Raw genomic sequence first — 9,843 nt, forward strand, 5'->3', positions numbered from 1 at the left:
GCTGTACTCTTTTATGAGGAACGCAAAGACAATACTGTCTGCTCTTGTTGGCTATGCCACCATAAAAACTTATTTTTGATATGCCATTTGCCATGCATATTCATTTATCCACATGAGGCAGTATAGTACAATAGAAAGAATATTAGTCTTGGTGCAAGAAGATAAGTGTTTGGGTCCCAGCCATACTACTTATGGTGTTGGCAAAGTCACAATCTCCCTATCACACTGTCTCTTTGTCTGTAAAAATGGAGTGTATCAGACTCACTCCACCTCACTGAATTGTGAGGAAAGCATTTGGTAAAACACTTTGTATACAATGTCTTGACCTGAAATGACATAAATTGGCAACTCTCCTTCAACTTAACAATGCTACTGCCTTGGAGGGTGGGGTGGGTACCGACTGAGCAAAGGGACTTGCAGAGGGTCACAAAACCTGTATGTCTCAGAGGTCAGACTTAAACCCAAGTCTTGATAACACTCCAGAGGTTCTCCATCACACTATAGAATAGTTAAATATTGGTTACTATCATCATGCGAACCTTTTCTATTAAGATCATCTTCCATTACAATATTCATTATTGGATTATCATCCTTCCCTGGCCTTCCCACATCCCGCCATAACAGCACCATAAACATATGACCCTGGGCCAGAAAAAGAACAACAAAGGAGCATAGATTTAGATCTGGAACAGACCTTAGACATAGATTTAGATCTGCGAGAGACCTTAGACATCCAAACCCCTTGTTTTTTAACAGTTCTATCCACCAGCCTCATGAAGCGTCAGTTTCCTCTCAGTAAAATGACCTCTTATTAGTACGTCTATATTTCTTTGCTGAAATGCCCAAAATAAAGATTAAAAGAAAACCCACAAACAGCTTTTACCCACAAACAGCTTTTAGGCAATGTAATATACTACAAAATACTAGACTGAGAATCAAAAGAGCTGGGTTCTAGTCTCAGCCCTGCAACCCTGAGTAAGCCACTGCAGGGCTTAGATCTAGATTCCTCATTACACTGAGGAACTAAGGTAAACCTTTTGTACCTAAATTTTGTTTCTAATATCTTCAACTGGTGAAATTAAAATCCATCATGCATAGCAAGTGGCATATCAAAAATAAGGTTTTATGATAGCATAGCCAACGAGAGCAGATCGTGTTTTCTTTCTGATCCTCATAAAAGAGTACAGTTTTTCTGTCAGGTACTTTTCATCAAAAGTATAGTATCCCCTGAAACTCCTAATGAATAATGTACAATCAACAAAAAATACTTTTGCTTAAATATAGACAGTCCTCAAAGGCAACTTTTATTCATTTTTTAGACTTTGTCTTTCTAGTTGAAATCACCTCAGAGCCTCTCAAGTAAAAAATAAGAAAATAAAAATAACAACATAAATATGTGAAAGAGAAGTCTTGTACGAATCAATGAAAATTCTAAGGGTAAAAAGGTAGAAAGCTATTGTGGCAGGGAAAATTCATTCTAGGCAAGGTCTTGGAGTGAGTAAACAAAAAAGCGCTCTTCTTCCTCTAGGAGGGTCATTTATTTTAAAAGAATATGAGTTGCACTTACTTTTAATATTCCATAGCATTCTACAGTTGTTTGTTTTTTAAAATAGTATCCTACAGTCTTGGTCCCAGGGCCGTCTTAGCCACTGCCCTAAGTGGATTCAGTCTTCAGCCCCTAGGTGTCAAGGGGAGAGAAGGAATCTGCACCAATCTGGATCCCAGACACCCAGATCCCAAACACACATTTCCTGGCCAATCTTCTTCACAGAGATTTCCCAGTATCTAGAACAAACTGGGCTTCAATCTTTGACCCAGGGCATTTGTAGAATCATGAACGTACCTGTCAACCTCCCAGTCACCATGGACAGCCTTGGCCTCAGTCTTTCCTCCGTGTCCTTCCCCAGAGTCTTGCACAAGCCCTGGGACTGGACTTAGAGAGAAGGCATAGACAAATCTCATCCCCTGCTTCCCTCAATGGTCCTCTTCCCAATCACTCGTATTCTGCCTGAGTTCATTCCTCAAGTCAGTCTACTCTTGCCCCCAAATTCCCCCCACCACCACCCAGGGATTCTGAACCCCAAGTGCCCAATACACAAACTTTGTTCCTCTTCCTCAACTGCTCACTCACTCCCATTCTACCAAACCCACTGCCCCAACGTCCCACCCCAGATGTGCCCACCCCCTCAGCTACCTCAAACCCCTGGAGAATCAGTTTAACTGTACACTCCATTCCCTTGTCCTGTCAACAATCATGATTTGCAAAACACCATCCTAAGTTCCCGACATCTGATTCCTTTGCAAAAAAACTCAAAGAATCATGCTGACCAGTCTACTGAAACTTTTTCATCTCTTCCCAAGCCTCCCACAGCATCGTCATTGTTGTTCAGTTATTTCAGTCACGCCTGTCTCTTCGTGGCAAATATTCTAGAATGGTTTGCCATTTCCTTCTCCAGCTCATTTTACAGATGAAGAACTGAGGCAAACAAGGTTAAGTGATTTGCCCAGGGTCACACAGCTAGTAAGTGTCTGAGGCTGGATTTGACCTCACAAAGAGGAGTCTTCCTGACTCGCCCATGGCACCAATCACCTACAATCTACCTACAACCCCACCTTAGGACCTCCCTTCATAAAATAACTCCCCCATTATCTCCTCCTTCACCCTTGTCTTAAATGAAGAGGTGACCTTTCTCCTTGCCAAGGTATACCCTTCTACAAGCACTGTTGAACCCATCCCTTCACATCTTCTCCAGAAGATTTCCCCTACTAACAAGCCTTCTCTTTTTCTAATCCTCCATCTTTCCCTGTCTCCTGGGACTACTTCAATATGACTCCTCATCCTTAGAAACAACAACAAAGAGCTCACTTGAGCCTACACTCCTGGATAGCTATCATCCTATAGCTCTCTTCCTCCTTTTTAGCTAAGCTCCTTGAGAGAGCTATCCACATTAGGGATCTCTCCTCGTTCTCTTCTAAACCCTCTGAATCTGGCCTCTTAACTGATCATTCAAATGAAATGGCAACAAAATCAACAACGATCTCTTAATTTGCCACACCGAATGGCCTTTTCCTCAATGCCTGTCCTTTCTGACCTCTCTGCAACCACTGACATTGGTGATCACTCTCTCCTCCTAGATAGTCTCTCCCTCTGGATTCTCATGACAATGGTCTCATCTGGTTCTTCTCCCACCTGACTGCTGCTACTCGGCTTCCTTTGCTGGATCTTTATCCAAATCATGCCCACTAACCATGGGAGTCCCTCAAGTTTCTAACCTGGGCCCTTTCCTCTTTTCACTCTGCACCATCTTCATTGGTGAGCTCATTAGTTTCCATGGGTTCAACCCTCATCTCTATGACATCATTTATTTATTCCTCCATCCATATACCCAGTCATAAGCTCACTCCTGACTTCCAGTCCCTTTCCACTAATTGCTTTTTGGAGAACTTGAACTGGATGTCCCACAGACATCTCAAACTCCACATGTCCAGAATTCATTATTTTCCCCATCACTCCTCCAAAAACCTCTTCCCTCTACCCAGCTTCCCTATTACTACCCAAAGTGCCAAGCCCCTTCTAGTCACTCAGGCTCACAAGCCTCAGTGTCACTCTACTCCTCACTCTCATACCACATATCCAATCTGTTGTCAAATCCTGCTGTTTCTACCTTCCCAACATCTCTCCTGTGGAAGAAGAGGAAACTTCCTCTTCTCTTCACGCAAACAGCCACCACCTTGGTCCAGACCCTCATTCTCTCTCACCTAGACTATTTTAACAGCTTTCTAACTGGTCTGTCTCCCTGACTCAAGTCTCCCCCCACTCCAATTCACCATCCACTCAGCTGCTAAAATGATTTAGCCCATGTCATTCTCCTACTCAATAGACTTTAGCAACCTCCTATTACCTCCAGGATGCAATGTAACATCCTCTTTTTGGCATCTACACCTCTTCCCACCCTGGTTCCTTCCTACCCTTTCAGTATTCTTACAATTTACTCCCCTCCAAGTACTTTTGCTTCCAGCTACACTTTCCCCCACACAGAACAGTACATCTCCTGACCTTGAGCATTTGCACCGACTGTCCTCTGTGCCTCAAATGCTCTCCCCTCTCACTTCTGCCTCCTGGCTTACTTCAAGTCTTACTGAAGACCCCCCTTCTAAAAGAAGCCTGTCCTGCTCCTTCTACAAGTCAGAGCTTTCCATCCAAGATTAGCCCCAACTGATCCTGTCTTTATCTTGCTATGCTTCCCACACTAGACTGTGAGCTCTTTGACAGCAGGGTTGTTTTTGCCTTTCTTTGAATCACCAGGGCTTAGCATAGTACCTGGTACTTACTAGGTGCTTTTTGATTGATTTAAGTGAATAAATCAATAATATCTGTCTTATGTCATTTTCTTTAAATATCAGAGTATAATATCAACTAAGTTGGGATTTGTTTTTACTGTTTTAGAATGATAAATTAAGTGTCTTTGATTGAGCCTTACTAGGTGCAAAGCCCTAGGCCCAAACCCCTATCTACTAGGTGCTAACCCTATGTGGGTCTGAAGCCCTCAGGGTCCTAAGGGGAGTTGCTAAGACCAGAGCCAATAGTAGGAGCCTGAGTTCTGGTTGCTCAGATGACATTTGATGATGGCTAAAGACTGGATAAAAAGAGAGAACAGAGCTATTTGCCAGGGGCTCTGAACCACAGGAGGAGTGGCACGTGACTCTGGGTCAGCCGTTGTTATGAGCTCTCGGCTCCTGAGCTCAGATGTTGGTTTCTTGGTAACTATGACTTGTATTTGGTCTGTTTATAATGTGTGTTTGTAATTGGTTTGTATTTGCTCTGACATTCAGGGTGCTGGCTTCTTCCCCTGAACTAAGTAAACCATATTTGTATGTTGGTTTGAAATAAGATTGTTAACCCCTTACGTTGCTTTCCTTAGTAAAGCAGATCAACAGAACCTATGCTGGCAGCATTCTTGTTGTTGGGCTTGTGTTGGTCTTTCACCCCCACTGCACCTGCCAGCCCAATTGTTGAAACACAGAGTGAGGTTGAATCAAAAAACAAATAACGCTGTGAAATAGAAAAATTAGATTTGAACAAGAGTCCTAATTGGTAGTAATTACAATGAAGAAGAACTTCAAGTATAGTAAATGTGATTAAAATTTGAAAACCTGGGAAAAGACCTGATTTAACTGAGACTCTGCAATTCATCCAGAAGGCTGGAGAAAGCTGCAGAGGGTTTATATTATGCTTTAAATCCCACATCCCAGCTGAAGATTCCTGGAACAGGAGGACCCAGGTGTGAATGCTAATTTTACTATGTCTGTAAGCATTGCCTAAATCAACTCATTTCAACAAACATTAGAGTTTACTATTGATGTGGGAATTTGTTTTGCATACATACATAGTTATTACAGGGGTTTTTTGTTTTTGTTTTTTTTTCCCCTTTTTTCAATCAGAGGAAGAAGAGAGAAAGTGAATTTTTGTTAACTGAAAAAAGGAAATTACAGAAGGCAAAACCACTCCCCACTCTGAAGTTTACATTCTAATAGAGGAAATAACATATAAAGAAATAGGTAAATACAGGAAAAGTAGAAAATAATTTTAGAAGGGAAGATTGGGGAAGGAGACCAGGACAGGATTCCTCAGAATACGGCATCTGAATTGTCTGGAAGGAAGCCAGGGTTTCTAAGAGACAAGAGTTGAAGAGGGAGAGCATTCCAGGCCCAGGGAGCAGCCTGTGCCAAAGCCCAGAGTCAGAAGAAAGAATGAAATGCTTGAGGAACGTCAAGTAGGCCAGAGAAGCAGGATGTCACAGTCCTGCGAGGGGAGTAAAGTATAAGACAACAAATGTATGAGGGGGCCAGGTTGTAAAGGGCTTTAAATGTACAAAGGTCATGGGCTGCCAGGTGATTCGGTAGATAAGAATGCTGGGCCTGGAGTCAGGAAGATCACAGTTCAAATTTGGCCTTCAATACTGAGCTAAATGACCCTGAGCAAGTCACTTAATCTCCCTTTGACACCTCCTGTTTCCTTGACTGCAAAATTGGGATGATAACAGCACTGACCTCCCAGGCTTGTTGTGAGGACAAAATGAGATCACTGTAAGGCACTTAGCATAATGCATGTTTCACAGCAGGCATTATATAAATGCGAGCTATTTTCATATTCGTACTATTATATTAGTATTTTTATATTATTACATTGGTATCGTTTTTTGTTTAAAAAAAAGGACTTTCCTTTTGATCCTGGAAGTATTCTGTGCCAGACGACATTAAGCTAAGCATTCTGCAGAAATTATCTCAAATGATCCTCACAACAACCCTGGGAGATAAGTGATACTCCTAAAATGAGACCCAGGTTACAGATGAGGAAACTGAGGCAAACAAGAGGTCACACAACCAGTAAGGAAGAGACTGGATTTGAACTCAGGTCTTCACCAACAGTTGCCCCACCAATATTAATTAATGGCTAACATGTACACATTACTCTAAGGTTTTCAAAGCACTATGTGTGGATACATATACACATACACATACACATATGCATATACATTACACACACACACACACATACACATACACTATACATACACACACGTTAATATACACACATACATATATACCTACACATTACACGTATATACACACACATATACATACACACATATACACACACAGACATGTATACACATTACACATACATACATAGACCTACATATATACATATACATTACACATATATACATACAGGCATATACAGGCACATACATATATACACATTGCACATATATACATACACATTGCACATACGTACGTACACACATATGTACACGCACACATGCATACACATATAATACACATTACACATATATACATACATATGTACAAACACACATGCATACACATCCATATATACATACACATATATACATGCATACACATACATATCTCAATTGATCCTCACAAGTTTACCATGAGGTAGGGGATTGGGTTAAGATCAGTAAGCTTTTCTTTTTTTTTAGTAAGGAAAAGCAAGAACTCGTGAACCTTAGCCCGGGGTTGGGGCAAGATCAGTGAGCTTTTAGAAAGCAAAAATTCGTGAGCCTCAGCCTGCTCCCCTTGGCGAGATCCGTGAGCCCCCACTTTTAGAAAAGGGCGGGGGCAAGAACTTGTGAGCCGGGGGGAACAACTCAGTCTAAGATGGGTGGAGAAAGATCAGTGAACTTTCCTTTTTTAATTTAATTTTATTTTTTTTGAGTGCAGCACTTTATTTTTTCCAATTACATGCAAAAACAGTATTTAAACTATTTTGGAAAAAAAAAAAAGTTGAGCTCCAAATTCTTTCCTTCCCTTTTCCTTTTACTCTGAGATTGTGATGTGAAACTGTGTATGTACAATACAAGATGGTCCTGTGCCCAGTGCTAGCAAAGTGTTCTTTATAATCTCCTTCTGACCAGTTCTCTGACCCCTTTACTGTCAGTGACCTGAGAGCTCTCCAAGGTGCTGCTGTGGCATTGCTGAGGAGTGGCCTTTACCTCACTAGTTTCCAGGCCCAACCACCGTCACTTTTCCTGTGGCCTCCTAAGTTGTCTTGGGTTGAAATACTGTTTCACCCTGACTTTTTGTTGGTTCTTGCCCTCCAGAATTGGATTCAAAGCATCATTTAAAGCTGTTTTCAGGAGGATTTGGGAGAGTTCAGGTGAGCTTCTGCCCTGACTAGGTCATATGATTCCACCTCCTTTCTTAAAGTCATAAATTTAAACTTTACTTAATGACATTATAAATTTCTGCAGACTGGAAAGAAAAAAAATTAGTTCCGCTCTTGTGTGTCTCTTGTTTGACTACCGACTTGACCACAGTTAGAAAAATAGAGGGGAAGACTATCTGTTTGAAGGCTTTGCAAGTTCTGCAGAAAAGTGTTCATTTTCACCCTATTTGCTTTGGCTGGCCACAGGAAACAGTCTCTTTAGATTCACCAAGACACAAACCATCTCCTGTAGAGGAGTCCCAGGAGGTCCCTCTGACTGTCCAGAGGCCCGGATTATATGTGACCATCAGCCCACAAGCCTGTTATTGGGTCGCTTACCCCTTTCAATTCCCCAGCCAGGCTGGTAGAGGAACAAGCATGGGAAGCTGATGAGATAGAAATGGCAAGGCCACTTACCTGCTTAGGAGCAGCAGCTTTTTTACACAATGGTTCTGCTCTGCCTCAAGTCCATCAGGGGAATCTCTTCCTCATCATCATGACTGATGAGTTACAAAAATCAGTGAATGAGTAATTTGTTGATTTTCACATGCAGTAGCCTGAACATAGGCAAATGCATGCATATAGGTGGCCTGCAGGAGACCACAAAATTTCCCCAAATTACCCCACTTGTTATACCCTTGATCAAACACCTCTGATTTCTTCCCTTCACTACACACTTTCACCCAGTTGACATAATACTGATGCGAGTTCATCTCCTAATTCTGGAGACATTCTGTTTTTGAGAACATCCAGATGTCTTCCTTCACTCAGTCCTACAGTTTATGAGCCTATTTCCTGCTTTTTTGGTTTTGCAACCTGGTGTGGTAGGATGATTTATTTGCCCTTATTTCAGCATTCTGTTTTAATCTGACACAAAATTTAAGCTTTACCAGTGATCTCCATGTTCCAGCGAAAAGCGTGTTCCTGCGGAGCACATTCACAAGGTTTCTTACTATTATATACTGAGAAAGGAATTTATCATTTTTATAATTATTGATAAGATATGTAAGGAATATACTAATAATTTAATGTTTTCAAGAGCTGGCTCTCTGGCTTGGCAGTCAGAGGTCACAATGAAGTTTAAACTGACTAATTCAAACTCTGACAAGGGTCACAATCACTGGCCCCTACAGTGAAGGGAAACAAAGATTGTAGAACCTGGGTTGTGTTGTGGGATGTGTGGCTCTTTTTGTGGGAAACCACTAAAAGATTGTTACAATCCACCTTCCCCACTTCCTCCCCAGTTGTCACTTAAGGATAAAACTTTTGCTTTTACTTCAGCTAAGGGAACATTGCTCACTCTGACACTGATTAATTAAAAAACTTGATTGCTGGCACTCCCATTTCTAGGCCTGATTTGTGTGGCTCCAAGCATTCTCAGGTTAGAAACTGGCTCAATAAAAATTCAGTTAACAGAATCCTCTGATGAGAGGATGAGAGGTGATTTCTGGATGAAGGCCTTCTTCACACTGAGGGCACGAATGGCTTCTATGCAGAATTTTCTGCTGTCTACAAAGCTCTATACTCCATTTACATGCCTCTCCTCAATCATGTCAGTGATGAGATCTATATCTTCTCTTAATTCTGTGATGTGAAAAGAGGGCTGACTTTTGCCTGAAGCCTTTGGCACATGGACTGTATTTTCTCCAGGGTGGATTATCTGATGTTTAAATAGATCAGAACTTTTTCTAAAAGCCTTTCCACATAGATTACATTCAGAAGGTTTTTCCCCATAACCATAACCCAATAACCCACAAGAAACCAATTCCAAACCCACACACAGTGCCACGTGGTAACCTACCAAGAATCACAGCATAACACAATGATCCGCAGCCAACGTTTGTATAGCCTAAAATTACATACTTTTTCAAAATACCACTGTCCCAAACACCACCCACATCCTGCCTCCTCATTTCCTTTTCACAAATGATCTCTCTAACTCCCTTCCTTGTTGTCAGCACCCTCTGCCCATGTTAGTTACCTTGGCGATAGAATAATAACATCACAAGTGTTCTATGATGCAATAAGGAGCAGCTTTTACTGGCTGAGTTGATTTTTTCACAGATCATCCCACGATTCCGCAAGTGTTCTGTCACTCAATCAGCAGCTTT

Source organism: Trichosurus vulpecula (assembly GCF_011100635.1).
Source record: "Trichosurus vulpecula isolate mTriVul1 chromosome X unlocalized genomic scaffold, mTriVul1.pri SUPER_X_unloc_4, whole genome shotgun sequence".
Classification (NCBI taxonomy): Eukaryota; Metazoa; Chordata; class Mammalia; order Diprotodontia; family Phalangeridae; genus Trichosurus; species Trichosurus vulpecula.